The sequence below is a fragment of the Triticum urartu genome, chromosome 2A (assembly GCF_056163025.1).
Source record: "Triticum urartu cultivar PI428250 chromosome 2A, HENAU_Tu73, whole genome shotgun sequence".
Lineage (NCBI taxonomy): Eukaryota > Viridiplantae > Streptophyta > Magnoliopsida > Poales > Poaceae > Triticum > Triticum urartu.
The window spans coordinates 629,386,828-629,409,291 of record NC_141874.1 but is presented as its reverse complement, the minus strand read 5'-3'; positions in this window follow the sequence as shown (position 1 = coordinate 629,409,291).

Below are 22,464 nucleotides of genomic sequence, written 5' to 3'. Positions count from 1 at the left end.
CCCAGGAGACTTGGACCCTACGTCAAGACACAAAAGAGGAGGCCATGAGGTAGGGGGGGCGCGCCTACCCCCCTTCCCAGGCGCGCCCTCCACCCTCGTGGGCCCCCTGTTGCTCCACTGACGTACTCCTTCCTCCTATATATACGTACGTACCCCCAAACGATCAGATACGGAGCCAAAACCCTAATTCCACCACCGCAACTTTCTATATCCACGAGATCCCATCTTGGGGCCTGTTCCGGAGCTCCGCCGGAGGGGGTATCCATCACGGAGGGCTTCTACATCATCACCATAGCCCCTCCGATGAAGTGTGAGTAGTTCACTTCAGACCTACGGGTCCATAGTTATTAGCTAGATGGCTTCTTCTCTATTTTTGGATCTCAATACAATGTTCTCCCCCTCTCTTGTGGAGAACTATTCGATGTAATCTTCTTTTTGCGATGTGTTTGTTGAGACCGATGAATTGTGGGTTTATGATCAAGTCTATCTATGAATAATATTTGAATCTTCTCTGAATTCTTTTATGTATGATTGGTTATCTTTGCAAGTCTCTTAGAATTTTCAGTTTGGTTTGGCCTACTAGATTGATCTTTCTTGCAGTGGGAGAAGTGCTTAGCTTTGGTTCAATCTTGCGGTGTCCTTTCCCAGTGACAGTAGGCAGCAAGGCACATATTGTATTGTTGCCATCGAGGATAACAAGATGGGGTTTTCATCATATTGCTTGAGTTTATCCCTCTACATCATGTCATCTTGCTTAAGGCGTTACTCTGTTTTCATTAACTTAATACTCTAGATGCATGCTGGATAGCGGTCGATGAGTGGAGTAATAGTAGTGGATGCAGGCAGGAGTTGGTCTACTTGTCTCGGACATGATGCCTATATACACGATCATACCTAGATATTCTCATAACTATGCTCAATTCTGTCAATTGCTCAACAGTAATTTGTTCACCCACCGTAGAATACTTATGCTCTTGAGAGAAGCCACTAGTGAAACCTATGGCCCCGGGGTCTATCTTCATCATATTAATCTCCCAATACTTAAGTTATTTCCTTTGCTTTTACTTTGCTTCTATTTTACTTTGCATATTTATCATAAAAATACCAAAAAATATTATCTTATCATATCTATAAGATCTCACTCTCGTAAGTGGCCATGTAGGGATTGACAACCCGTTATCGCGTTGGTTGCGAGGATTTATTTGTTTTGTGCAGGTACGAGGGACTCGCGCGTAGCCTCCTACTGGATTGATACCTTGGTTCTCAAAAACTGAGGGAAATACTTATGCTACTTTGCTGCATCATCCCTTCCTCTTTGGGGAAAACCAACGCAGTGCTCAAGAGGTAGCAAGAAGGATTTCTGGCGCCGTTGCCGGGGAGGTTTGCGCAAGTCAAGATTTGACTCCCGACAACGAGCCATTTCTGGCGTCGTTGCCGGGGAGTCTACGCAAAAGTCAACATACCAAGTACCCATCACAATCCCTATCTCCCGCATTACATTATTTGCCATTTGCCTCTCGTTTTCCTCTCCCCCACTTCACCCTTGCCGTTTTATTCGCCCTCTCTCTCTAACCTCCCTCTCTTTCCCGTTTGCCTCATTTTTCCCTTTGCTCTTTCTGCCGTTATGTCTGAAATAGGGGAAATTATTGTCAATATGGACAATAATAATGTCATGAAAAATTCTGATGCTCCTGCTAAAGAACCCCCCCCATCTTACATACAATTTTTTTTGTGTTGGTAGTGGTAATATTACTGGAAAAGGAGTTATTCAAGATTTCTTTACTTGTGCCGGTGCTTTACCTTCTATGGGTAGTTCTATCCTTCATAGAACTAGTAGTCTTGTGGACGCTATTGCCATGCTTGTAGTTGAACTTGAAAGACAATTCATGCACTTGCATCCTTGCATACAAAAGATTTTCCTAGAATTTTCTAATATTGAGCATTCTTCTGTTAAGCGTGCCGCTACTATCTTTTTGGCTCATGAGTTTAGATTCATAATAAGAGAAGCCAAAGAAATCTTTGCGCATTATAGGGTGGACGCTTGTCGTCCTCCCATAGAGGCTATCCTTTTTGATCAAGAAGAAATAATGCATTTTCAATCTCTAGACTATGTTGCTTTCAATGAAAATCTTAGAAAAAGTGTTCCTACCAATGTTTAAGTTGATCGAATTTCTGAGCTTAATGATGATTTGGCCATTCGAAATAATGAACTAGGATATTCTCTTGAATATAGGCTCACAAAGTTTTTTCAAAAGAATGCTTATGATGATGAATTGGTTGTGCAATACGAAGGACCAAAGGAGGAACCTATACCTCCCAAGGTTGATCTTGGGGACTTTTGCCCCATTAAATTTAGCCCTTTTGATTACTTTTGCTTGCCTCAAAGAAAACTTGTTGATGCACGTAGAGAATATGAAATGAGTTTTAATGATCTATCTTACTATTATGGCGATACCTAGATCTATCCTTGCTTTTTATGCCTAGCTAGGGGCGTTAAACGATAGCGCTTGTTGGGAGGCAACCCAATTTTATTTTTATTCCTTGCTTTTTTATCCTGTTTAGTAATAAATAATTTATTTAGCCTCTGTTTAGGTTGTGTTTTTTGTGTTTAATTAGTGTTTGTGCCAAGTAGAACCATTGGGAAGACTTGGGGAAAGTCTTGTTAATCTTGCTGTAAAAAACAGAAACTTTAGCGCTCACGAGAACTGCTGCCATTTTTTATTTAGAAAGTGATATTTAGTTAATTCGTTTTGCAGATGATTAATAGTTAAAATGCCCCACGTCCAGCAATTTATTTTAGAATTTTTGGGGTTCTAGATCTTGAGCTAGCTACAGATTCCTACAGACTGTTCTGTTTTTGAAAGATTCTGTTTTTCATGTGTTGTTTGCTTATTTTGATGAATCTATGGCTAGTAAAATAGTTTATAAACCATATAGAAGTTGGAATACAGTAGGTTTAACACCAATATAAATAAATAATGAGTTAATTACAGTACCTTGAAGTGGTCTTTTGTTTTCTTTCGCTAACGGAGCTCACGAGATTTTCTACTTTAAGTTTTGTGTTGTGAAGTTTTCAAGTTTTGGGTAAAGATTTGATGGGTTATGGAACAAGGAGTTGCAAGAGCCTAAGATTGGGGATGCCCATGGCACCCCCAAGATAATCCAAGGACACCTAAAAGCCAAATCTTGCGGATGCCACGGAAGGCATCCTGTCGGAGTAATGGGCCACGGGTAGGCCAACCCGAGTCCCAGAACCTTTCAAGACATCGGGGCGGGCTGCGCCCCTCCAAGACCCCAGGACGAAGAGCCGCCTCCTGAGGAGTCGACAGCAAGACGGCCGACTGCCCGCTCACGGCCGAGTCCTAGGGACGGCTTCCAGGGAAGCCGGCTTTAGGGAGTCGGCCCACGACCCCAACAAACCCCATGACCTCATCAAAGGGGACGAGGCAGGGGCGTGGCTACAGCGAAGCCCACCCCGCCCCTGACCAAGGGCAGGCATGGCCACAGCACGCCGTACCCTGGAAGATCTCCGTGTGGCGTGGCACTGTTGCCATGCCGGCCCTGACATCAGCACCGCAGGGCCGAATCCTGCACCCATGACGGCTTGTCTGTACGGCCTGGAGGCAGCAGGCCCCACCAGTCAGTGAGACCTCGGGGACGGCAGGAGAACCACCAGTCGGACCTGTCGGGAGTCGGCCCGGGGGTGTCGGCCGAGCCCTCCCCTGGGGCGCACGCGCCATTAATCAAGATGTGATGGGGAGAGGCAACAGTGATCACCCGCCGGGCGGCGGGGCTGTTGCCATGACCTCATAATCATGCCCACGTCATCAGAAGCACGGCTACAGTAAGCAGCAGCCGGCAAGGCCCACCAGCGGCGGACGCGGGCTGTCGGCTCCATACCCGGCTAGTCGGCGGGGCCCGCCAGTCGGCAGGCCCCAGCGGTCGGCAGAGAAGACGGAGGCCAGAGACATTGACGGCTGGGCCCGCGCCCAGCCAGATTACCATTGTACCCCTGGGGGTAGGCCCATATAAACCCCCCAGGGCACCCATGCAAAGGGTTGGAACTCATTAGCTCTAGACCAGATCATATAGAAGGGAGAGAGCTAGCCTTGCCCTCTTCTACCACCAGAAAACAGCTCAAGGAGCAACCGTGTAAACACTTTGGCCATAGTGATCATGCGGAGACCCCGCAGAGCAGCAGTAGGGGTATTATCTCCCCGAGAGCCCCGAAGCTGGGTAAGATTCGCCGGCGTGCATATCTTCGCCTCATCCCGTTTCCAGGCACCGGCGACGTTCTACTTGCCCCCACCATGAGAAGCCATCCGTTGGCATATGTCGCACCAAACCCCCGACATTTGGCGCCCACCATGGGGCCTGGTGCACCGCCGTCCGGAGATCTGTTCTGGACGGGAACTCTTTTCCTCCCTGGCGAGCGCAGCCAGCCAGGCACGCCAGATGGAGTTTGCGCCAACGCGCTAAGCGGCGTCGAGATCGCCTGCGCGGTCAACTCCTTGGCCGAACTCGTCGGCGAGGTCCGCCTCTCCGACGAACCTGCATCCAACGCAGGCACGGGCGGCCCCGAGAACCTCCTTGCGGGCCTCCTTGATCAACTCCACGTTTCCGGCGAGCCTGCCATAGACTTGGAGTCCGTAGGCTCCACCGACCCGATGCTGGTCGACTCCGACACCGCGTCGCTCGATGCGTTCCCCACCAATGTGGTGGTCTACGACGAACCTCTCCCCCATGCAGAGAGCAACGGAAGCACCGTCACCGAGGAGCGCACGACTCGCTCGGCGCGGCGCTACAAGACCTAACTGCACCCATTCCGGAAGACGCTGACGCTGAGATGTTGGAGGCGCGCCGCCTTCAGCTCGTTGAAGGCGCGAAGAAGCTGGCCAGCATGAGGCGCTTGTCAGAATCCTACCAGCGGGAGATGGATCGCACCGTCGGCGGCTCGCCGGCCCCGGCGGGGCCCAGCCGCCTTGGTGCGGTCCGGCAGCGCGGCGTAGTCATCGCCAACCTGTTTGGGGCAAGCCGCCCTGTGTACGCTATAGCAGCGGAGAACATCCGAGTCGCCCAGGCAGCGGCGGACGAGCTGGACAATTTCGAGGGCGAAGAATGCCGCCTCATGATGGAGTGAGTCCAGCGGCTTCTCGACGCGGCCACCGCGCAGAACGAGGCCGACTGCCGCGCGAAGGCGCCTCAACGACCCGTCGACGACCTTCACCGAGATCAAGGCACGACGTCTCAGACGCCGACTAGCGGCGCCCGAGGAAGAAGAGACAAGGAGCCGACTGTCAGCCACAATCGGACTCGCATTACCATAGAGCACGACCGAGACGGCCGCCCAAGAGCAGTGGAACGACGGGAGGACTGTCCGCCTCCCCCTCCCCGCAAGGAGAGGCGAGTCTCCCCGCCGCCTGTTGACCATCCGACTCTCGGTGACCGCCTTGGCCGCCGAGAGGGAGTTGGAGAGAACGAGGCCCGCCACCGGATCGACCGACTCCACCGATCCTTAGCGCTGGAAGAAGAAGACAAGCTGGGTCCGCCTTGTTTCGGGCCCCGCATTCGGGACGAACCCTTTCCAAGAAGGTTCACACTCCCAAGAGACACGCCCAAGTATACCAGCTCCATGAAGCCGGGATACTGGCTAGTCGACTACTCCACGGCTGTCAGCATAGCAAACAGCAACAAGCGTGTCGCCGTAAAGTACGTTCCGCTCATGCTCCAGGGCACGGCCCAGACGTGGCTGAACAGCCTAAAGCCCCGCAGCATCAACAGCTGGGTCGACTTCACCGAAGCGTTCGTCCGCAACTTCACCAGCACGTACAAGCGTCCTCCCAAGCCTCGTCAGCTCTCCTTGTGCGTGCAAGGCCCCGACGAGTCAACTCGCGATTACCTCACGCGTTGGGCCGAGCTCCGGAACTCCTGTGAGGGCGTGCACGAGGTGCAGGCCATCGAGTACTTCACGGCCAGGTGCAGAGAAGGCACCCTCCTCAAGCACAAGATCCTTTGCGATGAGCCAGAAACCCTCGACGAGCTGCTGATCATAGCGGACAAGTACGCCACGGCCGACTCCTCCATGAAGGCGGAAATTCAAATCAGCACGACTGGCAAAGTGGCTCCTCAAGCTCCAACAACTCCGGCAGCAGACGCCGGCCAGCGACAACAGCAGGGCGACAACAAGCGCAAGGCCCCGCAGCCGGCTTCCAGCAGCTGGCAGGTCGCGACCGTTGAAGCCCAGCAGCCACAAGAGCAGCCCCCGCCCAAGCGACAGAAAGGCGGCAAGCCAAACTGGTTGCCGGCCTTCTCCTATGAGCAGACCTTGGATGGACCTTGCAAGTTCCACAGCGGTGCAATGCCGTCGAATCACACCATCCGGAAGTGCCACTGGCTCACCAAGATCGCCAAGGGAGACGGCCTCCTGCCTTCCCCGACTGCTGCGCAGCCGCCTCCGCCTCCGCCCGAGCAGCCGGCTGTCAGGCCAGTCGGCGCCATACAAGATGAATACCCTGAAGAGCACGGAGCCTATGTGGTGTTCACCAGTGTGGCTGATGATCGACGCAGCAAGCGGCTGCAGCGACAAGAGGTGAACGCGGTAGCATCGGAGACGCCAGAGTTCATGCACTGGTCTGAGAAGCCCATCAGCTGGAGCAGGGCTGACCACCCAGAAGTGATGCCGAGTCCGGGCTCCTATGCTTTGGTCCTGAACGCCACCTTTGCTACGGACAAACGAGCCGCGCATTTCTCGCGAGTTCTGATAGACAGGGGCAGCAGCATCAATATCCTGTACAAGGACACCATGGAGAAGTTAGGAATCAAGCAAAGACAGCTTCAGAATAGCTGAACTGTGTTCCACGGCATTGTTCCTGGGCTTTCCTACTCGCCAAACGGCAAGATCCTGATGGACGTCCTCTTTGGGGACAAAGATCACTTTCGTAGAGAGTCCGTTTGGTTTGAGGTAGTGGATCTTGAGAGCCCATACCATGCGCTGCTTGGCCGACCTGCCTTGGCCAAGTTCATGGCGGTCCCCCACTACGCCTACCTCAAGATGAAGATGCCCAGTTCCAAGGGAATTCTGACTGTGGCTGGCGACTACCGGAAGTCGTCTGCTTGCGCAGCAGAGAGCAGTTGGCTGGCCGAGTCCTTGGTAATCGCGGCTGAGAAGCGGCTCCTTGGGCGAGTTGTGGCGATGACCGGCAAGCAGCCTGAGGTGTCGCCCAACCCAAAAGAGTCGGAGACTGAGGGTTCGTTCAAGCCAGCCAAAGAGACAAAGAAGATGCCCTTGGACCCGGAGCACCCAGAGAGGTACGCCGTCGTAGGTGCAAACCTCGACAGCAAATAGGAAGGCGAGCTCATCGATTTCCTCCGTGAGAATCGAGACATCTTTGCATGGTCCCCCAAAGACATGCCAGGTTTACCGAGGGAATTCGCCGAGCACAAGTTACATGTCCGATCTGATGCAAAGCCGGTCAGACAGCCCCTGCGCAGCTTATCAGAAGAGAAGAGAAGAGTTGTCGGAGAAGAGATAGCCCGACTCCTAGCAGCCGGCTTCATTATGGAAGTATTCTTTCCAGAATGGCTAGCAAATCCGGTCCTGGTACTAAAGAAGAACAAGCAGTGGCAAATGTATATTGACTACACGAGCCTCAACAAGGCTTGTCCCAAGGACCCATTTGCTTTACCAAGAATCGATCAGGTGATAGACTCCACAGCCGGATGCGAGCTGTTGAGTTTTTTGGATGCATATTCAGGATATCACCAGATGAAGCTAAACCCGGCTGACAGACTGAAAACCGCCTTCATCACGCCGTTTGGAGCCTTCTGCTACCTCACCATGACGTTCGTCTTAAGGAACGCCGGCGCCACCTTTCAGCGTTGCATGCAGAAGTGCCTCCTCAAGCAGCTCGGCAGGAACGCCCACGTTTACGTGGACGACCTTGTGGTGAACACGGAAAAGCGTGGGACACTGATGGAAGACCTCAAGGAGACCTTTGAGAACCTGCGCCGGTTCCAGATCAAGCTCAACCCCGAGAAGTGTGTCTTCGGAGTACCAGCCGGCCAGCTCCTTGGCTTCCTGGTCTCTGAACACGACATAGAATGCAACCTAGTAAAAATCAAGGCCATTGAGAGAATGGAGGTACCCAGCCAACTGCTGGACGTGCAGAAGTTCACCGGCTGCTTGGCGTCCATCAGCCGATTCATTAGCCGGCTGGGCAAAAATGCTCTCCCCTTGTACCAACTCATGAAGAAGACCACTTTTTCGAGTGGAACCATAAGGCGGACGAAGCTTTTCGCCAGTTGAAGAAGATGTTGACTACTCCACCTGTCCTGGCGGCTCCGACTCTCAAGGAACCTATGCTCATGTACATCGCCGCCACCAGCCGAGTAGTCAGCACGGTCATTGTAGTGGAGCGCAAGGAGGAAGGCAAGGCACTGCATGTCCAGAGACCGGTATATTACCTGAGCGAGGTATTGTCAACCTCTAAGCAGAACTACCCCCACTACCAGAAGATGTGCTATGGCGTACACTTTGCTGCCAAGAAATTGAAGCCTTACTTTGAAGAGCATCCAATCACGGTGGTCTGCACGGCCCCGCTTGCCGAGATCATTGGTAGCCGAGATGCTTCTGGCCGAGTGGCCAAGTGGGCCATAGAGCTGGCTCCTTACACCATCCACTACCAGCCCCGCACCACCATCAAGTCACAAGCACTGGCCGACTTCCTCGTTGACTGGGCCGAGACCCAGTACCTACCTCCAGCACCTGATTCCACCCATTGGCGGATGCATTTCGACGGCTCCATGATGCGCACTGGCTTGGGAGCCGGCATCGTCCTCACCTCTCCCAAAGTCGACAAGCTCAAGTATGCGCTGCAAATCCACTTTGCCGCCTCCAATAATGTCATCGAGTACGAGGCGCTCATTCACGGGGTCCAGCTTGCCAAAGAGCTTGGCATCCGCCAGATCTTGTGTTATGGCAACTCGGACTTAGTGGTCCAGCAATCATCTGGCGACTGGGACGCGAAAGATGCAAACATGGCAAGCTACCATTTCCTCGTGCAGCAACTCAGCGGGTATTTCGAAGGGTGCGAGTTCCTCCATGTGCCAAGGAATGACAACGACCAAGCAGATGCATTGGCACGAATCGGCTCTACCCGCCAAGCAATACCATCTGGTGTCTCCCTTCAACGCCTCCTCAAGCCGTTTGTCAAGCCTTCACTAGAATCAGACTCCATTTTTGTGCCAGCTCCTCCCGAAGACGTCGGACCCGACTCCAGAGCTCCGACAGTCGGAACGAGGATTTTGGCGGAAGACCCCAAAGCTGCCACAGCCAAACCCGGCCCGGGGACTGTAGTGGCGGAGTCGAAGACTCCAGAACTCGGCCCAAGGACCGCGCCAGATGGCCTGGGGACTTCAACAACCCAGCAAGCAGCTGTTGACTCCACCCCGCCGCTTCCCAGCCAACCGCCCTCATCCAAGTCGAGTTCTGGCAGTCAAAGAAATAGCAGCACCCTCATGGGCCCAGTCCATCCTCAAATTCCTGGTGAACAAAGAACTGCCGACCGATGAAACTTCAGCTTGGCAAATACAACGCCGGGCGGCAGCCTACACCATAATCAACAGAGAGCTGGTCAGGCGCAGCGTCACTGGTGTCTACCAGTGATGCGTAGAGCCAGAGCAAGGCCAAGCGATTGTCAAAGACATCCATCAAGGCGAGTGCCGCCACCATGCGGCTTCAAGAGCACTCGTCGCCAAAGCCTTTTGGCATGGTTTCTTCTGGCCAACTACCTTGGAAGAGGCCAAGGAGTTGGTCCAAAGATGCAAAGGGTGTCAGAAGTTCAGCTCCAAGCCGCACCAGCCAGCTTCTGCACTCAAGACCATCCCCATTGCCTGGCCTTTCGCAGTTTGGGGTCTAGACATGGTGGGACCATTCAAAACAGCACGAGGTGGTTTAACTCAATTACTTGTTGCAGTGGACAAGTTCACCAAGTGGATAGAAGCAAAGCCAATCAAGAAGCTGAATGGTCCAACTACCGTAACTTTCATCTCCGATATCACAATTCGGTATGGCATACCACACAGCATCATCACCGACAACGGCACAAATTTCGCCAAAGGCGCCTTGGCCTGTTTCTGCGCAACACAGGGCATCCAACTGGACCTAGCGTCCGTCGCCCTCCCGCAATCAAATGGCCAAGTGGAGTGAGCAAACGGCCTCATCCTATCCGGCATCAAGCCTTGGTTGATCGAGTCTCTGGAGCGCTCGGCTGGCTGTTGGCTCGATGAGCTGTCAGCCGTCCTCTGGAGTCTGCGCACGACTCCAAACAAGTCAACCGGCTTCACGCCCTTCTTCCTCGTCTACGGTGCCGAAGCCGTCATCCCAACGGACATAGAGTTCGACTCCCCACGAGTCACCATGTACACCGAGGAGGAAGCAGAAGAAGCACGACAAGACAGCGTCGATCTGCTGGAAGAGGGCCGACTGTTGGCACTCAGCTGGTCCAGCATCTACCAGCAGAGCCTGCGCTGATACCACAACAGGAAGGCCAGGCCAAGATCTTTCCAAGAAGGCGACCTTGTGCTCCGGCTGATCCAGCAAACAGCCGCCCAGCACAAGCTGTCGGCGCCTTGGGAAGGCCCTTTCATCATCAGCAAAGTACCGGGCAACGATTCCTACTACCTGATCGACGCTCAGAAGCCCCGAGCATGCAAGAGGGACGACTCCGGCAAGGAGACAGAGCGGCCATGGAATGCAAATCTCCTCCGAAGATTTTACAGTTGATGTAGTATGTACCATGCTACCTTTTTTATGAAAGTACCAAGACTTCGGGCCCCCCGAGGCGAGCTCGGGGACTGCCCTCTTTTGTCTGTATGATAAAAATTATGACTGAGAGTATGTTACTCCTTTTTATGCCGTTTGGCACCGGGCTCGACAAGTCGGCCTGGGGACTTGCCGCCTTGTACTATGAAATGCTTCCTACAGTCGGACAAGTAGTCTGTAAACGCCCAAACCGTCTACTGTCAGAAGCTGCAGCTCGCAGAGCGACTGTACGGTGGGCAGTAGTAAGGTAGAATGGGCATTCGCATGAAAAATGGCTAAGGACTCAAAGCATAAAACCTAGCTGAAGACGGCTTCCAGCCTTTCTCGCAAACCGACTCTCGGATAGTCGGATTGCCGTCTTCTATCTAACTTTCTCAAAAAATCTTGAAAACGGCTAAGTACTTGCTTTCCCAAAGTAGCATAGCACTTGATCCAGCGACAGTCTGCAGAGCGGCTGTCCGATTGGCAAGGCAGGCAACTGAGAGAAAGCGGCAAAGGAAAAAAAGCCAAAAGAGCATTGAGCAAGAAAAGATAGAACTCAGATAAATATATTTACAAAACATAGGCCCTCTGCCGAATTTTCGGGTAGAGGTTCAAAATACACCCCACGGGTGGAATTGTGCGAATTAACAAGTTCTTCAAAGACTACTGAAGCAGACAAAACAAAGATACAGCGGCAGCTTAGGAAGCAGCAAATGGACTCGGAGGGTCGGTGGAGGCGCCAGCCCCAGGCGTCGGGGCGGCCGGCCAGCTACTCTCGGCTTGATCGCCTCCGGCAGCAGTCGGGTTGGTTGCACGTGGCTCGTTGCTGGAGGCACGGTCGAGCTGAGGCTGGCCGTCTGCTCCGTCTTCTGGTGCCTCCGCCTCGCCTTCGTCCTCTGCCTCGCCCTCTTCCTCGATGCTGGAGCCAATCACCTCCGCCAAGTCCTCGCCGTAGTCTGGGTTCATCCCAAACCACTCCGGCGATACCTCCTCGCCGTCTTCAGACCGCTCGGGGACGAAGATGCTGGTGTCGGTGTACTCGTCGATCGCCGCAGCATGCTTGACGAGGGCGTCTTCCGCGGCCGCCAGCTCCGGCTGGGCCTCTAACCGAAGCGTGGCCAGCCAGTCTAGGTCCAGCCCCGGATACCATGCCTTGATGAACTCCAAGGCCCGGCGCGCTCCAGCTCGGGCCGAAGAGCCCTTCCAGGCCTCAAGACGACCAGCCGCGACCTCCAGCCAGTCAGCCGTCAGGCTGGGGGTGTGTGGAGCCTGCATATCCGGCCACAGGGCGGCAATCGCCTGGGCACCGACACGCTGAAGCCGGCGCAGCATCCGGTGAGCCGGCCGGAGGCGAGCCTCGATGCTCAGGATGTGCTCGTCAAGAGTTCGGGGGGCGTCGGCAGCAATCTCTGTGCCCTTTGCCCTCCGACCTTCACGGTCAGCCTCGATGGCTTGGATGGCGGCCTGCGACTGCCCAGGGAAGAAGTCTGCAAAAGACATGAAGAAACGAAGAAGCAAGTCAAAAACCAGGAGTCGTCACGATTTAAGTCGGCAGCTCGAAGAAAGAAAATAAAGAAACTCACCATCGACGATGTCTTCAATCTCGTGGAAGCCAGAGGACAGCAACGCCTCCTTGTCAGACCAGGAGGAGCGCTCGCTCGCGAACTCGGCCAGGAGGGCGGTTTCCGTCTACTCCGCCTCCCTCTGCGTCTTCACAAGTAGCTCCTTCTGCTCTGCCAATTGAGTGGCCAGCAGATCGCGCTCCATGGCGAGCTTGTCGCACTCCTCCTCTTTGGCGTGCAAAGCAGAGTTGGCGTCGCTCAGCTGCTGTTGAAGAGCAGCGTTGGCCCCTGAGAAGAAGAAAGAAAGAAGGCGTCAAGTCATCAGTAAAGAAGGTCGCCGGGGAGATCCGGCCCGACTGCTCTGCAGTCGGCCCGAATCTCGGGGACTACAGCCCGTGGGTGCGCCAGCGCGCCCCCGCGAAGAAGGAAAAGGGACTTACTCCGGCTCTCCGACAGATCGGCGGTCCGCTTGCCCAGCTCCTCGATGTTACGGTTGAAGACAGTGACGCGGAGGTTGTGGTAATCCTGCGGCTAACGTTTCAGACAAAAAGTTAACACCCAAAGTTCATCAATTGGAGTTCCGGGCTGCCTGCTCAGCAGCCAGCCCGAAACTTGGGGACTACACCCAGTGGGTGCGCTGGCGCGCCCCCACAGAGAGGAACAAGAAAAACAAAGACCAAAAGGGAAAAGACATACCCGAACGGCCGCCCGTGACGCCAGGAATGCCTTGGTGCAACTCTGGAGAGTGTCGCCCTCAGTGTGAAGCTTCGCCTAGACGTCCAGGAGCGCCTGGTTCAGCGGCCCTGTGCCGCCTCGTCGCACCCACCCAGTAGGCGCGGCGCTTGTCGCCTCGGCGTCTGGGATCGCCGAGCTGGCGGTGCCGGCTTCCAGGGGGCGGGGCGCCGAAGTCACCTTCTCCAGACGGCGGCGTGTTGGCGAGCCGACTTGAAGAAGTAGCCTCGCCACGGCCTCGTCTTCGGTCGGCGCCACCAGAGGGCCCGCTGGCTGCCCGCCCTGTGCACCTTCAGACGGCGGCGGAGGCGGCGGCGGAACATTCACATCCGGCGTAGAGGGGTCGCCGCCCTCCCCCTCCACGACGGGGTTCTCCCCGCCGGCTTCCCAGTCTGCCCCGCGAACTCCGGAGGCGGCGGCGCAGAGTTCAACGGGGTAACGAGTACCGCCGACTGGCGGCGTGCGGCTTCCTCGGCCTGCTGCTTCGCCACGGCGGCGGCTTCGGCCTCCGCCAGTTTTTTCTTGGCGGAGGCCTCCGCCCTGTCGGCCTCCGCCTTCTCCAGGCGGAGGGCCTCTTCTTCATTGCGCTTCTCCTGCGCATTCCGCTCCGTCGCCTCCCGGCGGTCAGCAGCGGGGTCAATCCGCCGAGCGGTGGCGGACGTCTCCGCTGACCCCATGACAGAGGCGGCGGTGACCCTCTCAAGAGAGAGGGGAGCCCTGAAACAAGAGGGGCAAGCAGAGACTTAGACAAAGTCACAAAGAAAGAATAAAACTTTGAAGACAGAATACTTACGCGGAGACCAATGGCGGCTTCTTCACTTCCTTACGGAAGTGGATGGCCTTCGCGGCCGCCTCGTCCCGCCGGGTCGCCGCAGCCGAACCCTTGGGCTTCTTCGGCCGACTGACGAACAAGGTCGGCACGGCCCTGCGCTTCTTTCCGCCGCCTGGAGCGCCCGGCGCGACAGAAGAGCCCGTGCCCGGCTGGCTGGCTCCTGGCCGATGGCGAGGGGCGACTTCTCCCTCGGCGTCATCGTCAGGCCAGTCGGCGAAGGTGGCCGAGGGCCTGAAGTCTCCTGCCGTTCCTCCTCCTCCCTCGGCGTCATCTTCCAGAGCCGCCGCCCCCAGATCGGGGTCGTCGACGTCGCTCTCCGCCCGGTCGGTAAGGAACTCGCGGGCCGGCCCCGAGGTGCCGGCTGGTGGGTGGAGGAGGGGATTCCAACCAAAGCCGGCTAGTCAAAACAAAACTCGGCAAGAAGAAGACAATCTAAAGAAAGAAAATAAAGGCGACTCACCACGGGCGGGGGGTTGACGCGGGAGTACGGCTCCTTGCCAAATCGCCAGTCCTCCAGGAGCCTGCTGTCCGAGAGGTAGTTCACCATGAAGGCCACCTCTTCGTGAGGCATGTCCTTGGTGCACATCCGACTCGGGTCGCGGTGCCCGCTCATCTGGCATATCATATGAGGGCGGCCTTGGAGTGGGAGAACTCGGCGCGAAACGAAGGCGGCCAACAGGTCTGGACCAGTCAGACCCTCCGACTACGTCAGCACTCGGAGTCGCGTGATGGCGCCGGCTCCCGCAGACGTCAGCGACTTGGCCCGGTACGACCAGTTGGGCAGTCGCCCAGCCGGCGGGCCGGCTTTGAAAGCCGGCAAGTTGACCCAGTCTCCCCTCGCGGAGGCGTTCTTGACGTAGAAGTAGGATCTCTGCCACATCTTCCCCGACTTGATCAGCGAGATGGAGGGGAAAGGATTGTCGGCCCCCGACCTTCGCACGACGATGAAAGCGCCGCACTGAACCGGCACGCCCGCAGCCTGGGTGCCGAGCTTGGAAAAGAAGAACTCCCCCCAGAGCTCGAGGGTGGGGAGGACTCCGAGGAAGCCTCCGCACATGGCCATGAAGGCAGATAGCAGCACCACTGCGTTGGGGGTGAGGTGGTGCGGCTGGAGGCCGTAGAATTCGAGGAAGGACCGGAAGAAACTGCTCGCCGGCAGCCCTAACCCGCGCAGGCAGTGCGAGCGGAAGATAACCCGCTCGCCCTCCTGCGGCGCGGGGGAAATCTCCCCCTTTGGCGCAAGACGCACCTGCACGCGATCCTCGTCGGGAAGCCAACGAGTCCGGCAGAGGAACTCAACGTGGTCTTCATGAACTTCGGAGCCGTCCCAGGTGCCGGAGCGCACTGGGGGAGGCGCGGCGGCGGAGGAAGAACTCATTGTGAGCTATCACCGCAGCGTTCGCCGGAGCTTGGGCGTGCGGCGGAGCGAAGAAGAGAAGAGGAAGGAGGAGAGCAAGGAGCAGCAAGGAGGAAGAGAACGAGGAAGTAGTGGGAAGGAGGGGCGCGCGTGCCCCCCTCTTCCCCCTACTTATAGCCCCGTGGGCTGTGAAGCTGAGGGGGCGGACGTGGGGATTTACTGCGCCCACAACCCCACGACCCCCACGATCCACGTAAAGTTACTCCGCGCAGTAACTCCACGGGAATCCCAACCGTCCACCGGGGCCGCAGCGGATCCGCTCGAGCGCCGAGGCGCGGTAGTGGCGGCCCCGCCTATGGGCATGTCCCGTCGCGCCCGTAGGCTGGCAGGACGGCCTAGCCACGTGCCTTCGCGTGACAGGCCTAGGACGGGCGGCGTCCAGGAGGCTTAGCTAGCACGCCACTTAAATCCCGTCGCGACGTTCGAAATACTGAGCGAGTCGGAATTGAGTGGGTCCGAGTTTAGCAAGTCCGACTCCTTCTAATCGGCCCGGCAGAAGTCAATCAAAGACCATGTGTTCAGCACCCGGAAAGAGAAACTGCTGAGGCTTCACGGCCGATCGTCCGTGGCACCTCACCAGCTTCGGGGACTACTGTCGGAGTAATGGGCCACGGGTAGGCCAACCCGGGTCCCAGAACCTTTCAAGACATCGGGGCGGGCTGCGCCCCTCAAAGACCCCAGGACGAAGAGCCGCCTCCTGAGGAGTCGACGGCGAGACGACCGACTGCCCGCTCACGGCCGAGTCCCAGGGACGGCTTCCAGAGAAGCCGGCTTTAGGGAGTCGGCCCGCGACCCCAACAAACCCCATGACCTCATCAACGGGGACGAGGCAGGGGCGTGGCTACAGCGAAGCCCACCCCGCCCCTGACCAAGGGCAGGCATGGCCACAGCACGCCGTACCCCGGAAGATCTCCGTGCGGCGTGGCACTGTTGCCATGCCGGCCCTGACATCAGCACCGCAGGGCCGAATCCTGCACCCACGACGGCTTGTCTGTACGGCGTGGAGGCAGCAGGCCCCACCAGTCAGTGAGACCTCGGGAGACGGCAGGAGAACCACCAGTCGGACCTGTCGGGAGTCGGCCCGGGGGAGTCGGCCGAGCCCTCCCCCGGGGCCCACGTGCCATTAATCAAGATGTGATGGGGAGAGGCAACGGTGATCACCCGTCGGGCCGCGGGGCTGTTGCCATGACCTCATAATCAAGCCCGCGTCATCAGAAGCACGGCTACAGTAAGCAGCAGCCGGCAAGGCCCGCCAGCGGCGGACACGGGCTGTCGGCTCCATACCCGGCTAGTCGGCGGGGCCCGCCAGTCGGCGGGCCCCAGCGGTCGGCAGAGAAGACGGAGGCCAGAGACACTGACGGCTGGGCCCGCGCCCAGCCGGATTACCATTGTACCCCTGGGGGGTAGGCCTATATAAACCCCCCAGGGCACCCATGCAAAGGGTTGGAACCCATTAGCTCTAGACCATATCATATAGAAGGGAGAGAGCTAACCTTGCCCTCTCCTACCACCAGAAAACAGCTCAAGGAGCAACCGTGTAAACACTTTGGCCATAGTGATCATGCGGAGACCCCGCAAAGCAGCAGTAGGGGTATTATCTCCCCGGAGAGCCCCGAAGCTGGGTAAGATTCGTCGGCGTGCATGTCTTCGCCTCATCCCGTTTCCAGGCACCGGCGACGTTCTACTCGCCCCCACCATGATAAGCCATCCATTGGCATATGTCGCACCAAATCCCCAACACATCCCCTCTTTCGTCTACTTCTATCGGTAACTTTACTTGGAGCTATATTTTTATTCACCACATGATATGTGTTTTGCTTAGAGCGTCTTGTATTATTTGAGTCTTTATTTGTTAGTTTACCACAATCATCCTTGCTGTACACACCTTTTGAGAGAGCCATACATGATTTGGAATTTGTTAGAGTACTCTATGTGCTTCGCTTATATCTTTTGAGTTATATAGTTTTGCTCTAGTACTTCACTTATATCTTTTAGAGCACGGTGGTGGATTCTTTTTATAGAAACTATTGATCTCTCATGCTTCACTTAGATTATTTTGAGAGTCTTAAATAGCATGGTAATTTTCTTAAATAATCCTAAAATGCTTGGTATTCAAGAATAATAAAACTTTCTTATGAGTCTGTTGAATACTATGAAAAGTTTGATGCTTGATAATTGTTTTGAGACATGAAGATGGTGATATTAAAGTTGTGCTAATTGAGTAGTTGTGAATTTGAGAAGTACTTGTGTTAAAGTTTGTGATTCCCGTAGCATGCACGTATGGTGAACCGTTATGTGATGAAGTCGGAGCATGATTTATTTATTGATTGTCTTCCTTATGAGTGGCGGTCGGGAATGAGCGATGGTCTTTTCCTACCAATCTATCCCCCTAGGAGCATGCGCATAATACTTTGCTTTGATAACTTGTAGATTTTTGCAATAAGTATATGAGTTCTTTATGACTAATGTTGAGTCCATGGATTATACGCACTCTCACCCTTCCACCATTGCAAGCCTCTCTAATACCGTGCACCTTTCGCCGGTATCATACACCCACCATATACCTTCCTCAAAATAGCCACCATACCTACCTATTATGGCATTTCCATAGCCATTCCAAGATATATTGCCATGCAACTTTCCACCGTTCCGTTTATTATGACACACTTCATCATTGTCATATAGCTTAGCATGATCATGTAGTTGACATCGTATTTGTGGCAAAGCCACCGTTCATAATTCTTTCATACATGTCACTCATGAGTCATTGCATATCCCGGTACACCGCCAGCGGCATTCATATAGAGTAATATTTTGTTCTAAGTATCGAGTTGTAATTGTTGAGTTGTAAGAAAATAAAAGTGTGAAGATCATCATTATTAGAGCATTGTCCCAATGAGGAAAGGATGATGGAGACTATGATTCCCCCACAAGTCGGGATGAGACTCTAGATGAAAAAAAGACCATAAAAAAGAAAGAGAAAAGGCCCAAATAAAAAATGAGAGAAAAAGAGAGAAGGGACAATGCTACTATCCTTTGACCACACTTGTGCTTCAAAGTAGCACCATGATATTCATAGTAGAGAGTCTCTTATTTCATCACTTTCATATACTAGTGGGAATTTTTCATTATAGAACTTAGCTTGTATATTCCAATGAAGGGCTTCCTCAAATTTCCCTAGGTCTTCGTGAGCAAGCAAGTTGGATGCACACCCACTTAGTTTCTTTTGTTGAGCTTTCATATACTTATAGCTCTAGTGCATCCGTTGCATGGCAATCCCTACTCACTCACATTGATATCTATTAATGCGCATCTCCATAGCCCGTCGATATGCGTAGTTGATGTGAGACTATCTTCTCCTTTTTGTCTTCTCCACAACCACCATTCTATTCCACCATATAGTGCTATATCAATGGCTCACGCTCATATATGGCATGAAGATTAAAAAAGTTTGAGAACACAAAAAGTATGAAACAATTGCTTGTCTTGTCATCGGGGTTGTCCATGATTTAAATATTTTGTGTGGTGAAGATAGAGCATAGCCATCTTAAACTTTCTTTGTAGGGATAACTTTCTTTCGCCATGTTATTTTGAGAAGACATAATTGCTTGGTTAGTATGCTTGAAGTATTATTATTTTTATGTCAATATTAAACTTTTATCTTGAATCTTATGGATCTGAACATTCATGCCACAATAAAGAAAAATTACATTGATAAACATGTTAGAAAGCATTCCACATGAAAAATTATTCTTCTTTTATCATTTACGTACTCGAGGACGAGCAGGAATTAAGCTTGGGGATGCTTGATACGTCTCTAACGTATCTATAATTTTTGATTGCTCCATGCTATGATATTATGTATTTTTGGATGTTAATGGGCTTTATTTTACACTTTTATATCATTTTTGGGACTAACCTACTAACCGGAGGCCCAGCCCAGATTGCTGCTTTTTTGCCTATTTTAGGGTTTCGAAGAAAAGGAATATAAAACGGAGTCCAAACGGACTGAACCCTTCGGGAACATGATTTTCTCAACAAACGTGATCGAGGAGACTTGGAGTGTGCATCAAGAAACAATCGAGGAGGGCACGATGCCGGGGGCGCGCCTACCCCCCTGGGCGCACCCTCCACCCTCATGGGCCCCTCGTTGCTCCACCGACGTACTTCTTCCTCCTTATATATATCCACGTGCCCCCAAACATCTAGGGGCACCACGAAAACCTAATTCCACCGCTGCAACCTTCTGCACCTGAGAGATCCCATCTTGGAGCCTTTTCCGGAGCTCCACCGGAGGGGGCATTGATCATGGAGGGCATCTACATCAACTCCATGGCCTCTCTGGTGATGTGTGAGTAGTCTACTTCAGACCTTCGGGTCCATAGTTATTAGCTAGATGGCTTCTTCTCTCTCTTTGGATATCAATACAAAGTTCTCCTCGATATTCTTGGAGATCTATTCGATGTAATCTTGTTTTGCGGTGTGTTTGTCGAGATCCGATGAATTGTGGGTTTATGATCCAGATTATCTATGAACAATATTTGATTCTCCTCTGAATTCTTTTATGTATGATTTGTTTATCTTTGCAAGTCTCTTTGAATTATCAGTTTGGTTTGGGCTACTAGATTGATCTTTCTTGCAATGGGAGAAGTGCTTAGCTTTGGGTTCAATCTTGTTCGATCCCAGTGACAGAAAGGGAACCGATACGTATTGTATTGTTGCCATCGAGGATAAAAAGATGGGGTTTATATCATATTGCATGAGTTTATCCCTCTACATCATGTCATCTTCCTTAAAGTATTACTCTGTTCTCTTGAACTTAATACTCTAGATGCATGCTGGATAGCGGTCGATGTGTGGAGTAATAGAAGTAGATGCAAAATCGTTTTGGTCTACTTGTCGCGGACGTGATGCCTATATACATGATCGTACCTAGATATTCTCATAAGTATGCTCAATCCTATCAATTGCTCGACAGTAATTCGTTTACCCACCGTAATACTTATGCTCTTGAGAGAAGCCACTAGTGAAACCTATGGCCCCCGGGTCTATCTTCCATCATATTAATCTTCCAATACCTAGTTATTTCTATTGCCTTTTATTTTACTTTGCATATTTTATTTCTCTTTATCATAAAAATACCAAAAATATTATCTTCCCCCTTTTGATGGGCATCTCCATAGCCCGTTGATATGCCTAGTTGATGTGAGACTATCTTCCCCCTTTTTGTCTTCTCCACAACCACCATTCTAATCCACCTATAGTGCTATATCCATGGCTCACGCTCATGTATTGCGTGAAGATTGAAAAAGTTTTGAGAATGATAAAAAGTATGAAACAATTGCTTGGATTGTCATCGGGGTTGTGCATGATTTAAATACTTTGTGTGGTGAAGATAGAGCATAGCCAGACTATATGATTTTGTAGGGATATCTTTCTTTGGCCATGTTATTTTGAGAAGACATAATTGCTTTGTTAGTATGCTTGAAGTATTATTATTTTTATGTCAATATGAACTTTTATCTTGAATCTTTCGGATCTGAATATTCATACCAAAATTAAGAAGAATTACGTTAAAATTATGCCAAGTAGCACTCCGCATCAAAAATTCTGTTTTTATCATTTACCTACTCGAGGACGAGCAGGAATTAAGCTTGGGGATGCTTGATACGTCTCCAACGTATCTATAATTTTTGATTGCTCCATACTATATTATCTACTGTTTTGGACATTATTGGGCTTTATTATCCACTTTTATATTATTTTTGGGACTAACCTATTAACCGGAGGCCTAGCCCAGAATTGTTGTTTTTTGCCTATTTTAGGGTTTCGAAGAAAAGGAATATCAAACGGAGTCCAAACGGAATGAAACCTTCGGGAACGTGATTTTCTCAACGAACAAGACCCAGGAGACTTGGACCCTACGTCAAGACACAAAAGAGGAGGCCATGAGGTAGGGGGCGCGCCTACCCCCCAGGCACGCCCTCCACCCTCGTGGGCCCCCTGTTGCTCCACCGACGTACTCCTTCCTCCTATATATACCCCCTATTCAAGAATTCATCCGATTAACCAGTTAACTTGTCGATTAATCCCTACTCATAGGGTCCCCGAGTAGCCGATTACCTGATAAATCGTTCGATTAATTGATTAAATGGCCAATTAACTTGCCGATTAGCCTATTAATCCCCTACTCACCAGCCGACCGAGCAGCTACCAGTTAATGATTTCCTCAAGAATGTATATACCTATGTACCCCCAAACGATCAGATACGGAGCCAAAACCCTAATTCCACCACCGCAACTTTCTATATCCACGAGATCCCATCTTGGGGCCTGTTCCGGAGCTCCGCCGGAGGGGGTATCCATCACGGAGGGTTCTACATCATCACCATAGCCCCTCCGATGAAGTGTGAGTAGTTCACCTCAGACCTATGGGTCCATAGTTATTAGCTTGATGGCTTCTTCTCTCTTTTTTGATCTCAATACAATGTTCTCCCCCTCTCTTATGGAGAACTATTCGATGTAATCTTGTTTTTGCAGTGTGTTTGTTGAGACCGATGAATTGTGGGTTTATGATCAAGTCTATATATGAATAATATCTGAATCTTCTCTGAATTCTTTTATGTATGATTGGTTATCTTTGCAAGTCTCCTCGAATTATCAGTTTGGTTTGGCCTACTAGATTGATCTTTCTTGCAATGGGAGAATTGCTTAGCTTTGGGTTCAATCTTGCGGTGTCCTTTCCCAGTGACAGTAGGGGCAGCAAGGCACGTATTGTATTGTTTCCATCGAGGATAACAAGATGGGGTTTTCATCATATTGCATGAGTTTATCCCTCTACATCATGTCATCTTGCTTAAGGCGTTACTCTGTTTTCATTAACTTAATACTCTAGATGCATGCCGGATAGTGGGCGATGAGTGGAGTAATAGTAGTAGATGCAGGCAGGAGTCGGTCTACTTGTCTCGGACGTGATGCCTATATACATGATCATACCTAGATATTCTCATAACTATGCTCAATTCTATCAATTGCTCAACAGTAATTTGTTCACCCACCATAGAATACTTATGCTCTTGAGAGAAGCCACTAGTGAAACCTATGGCCCCCGGGTCTA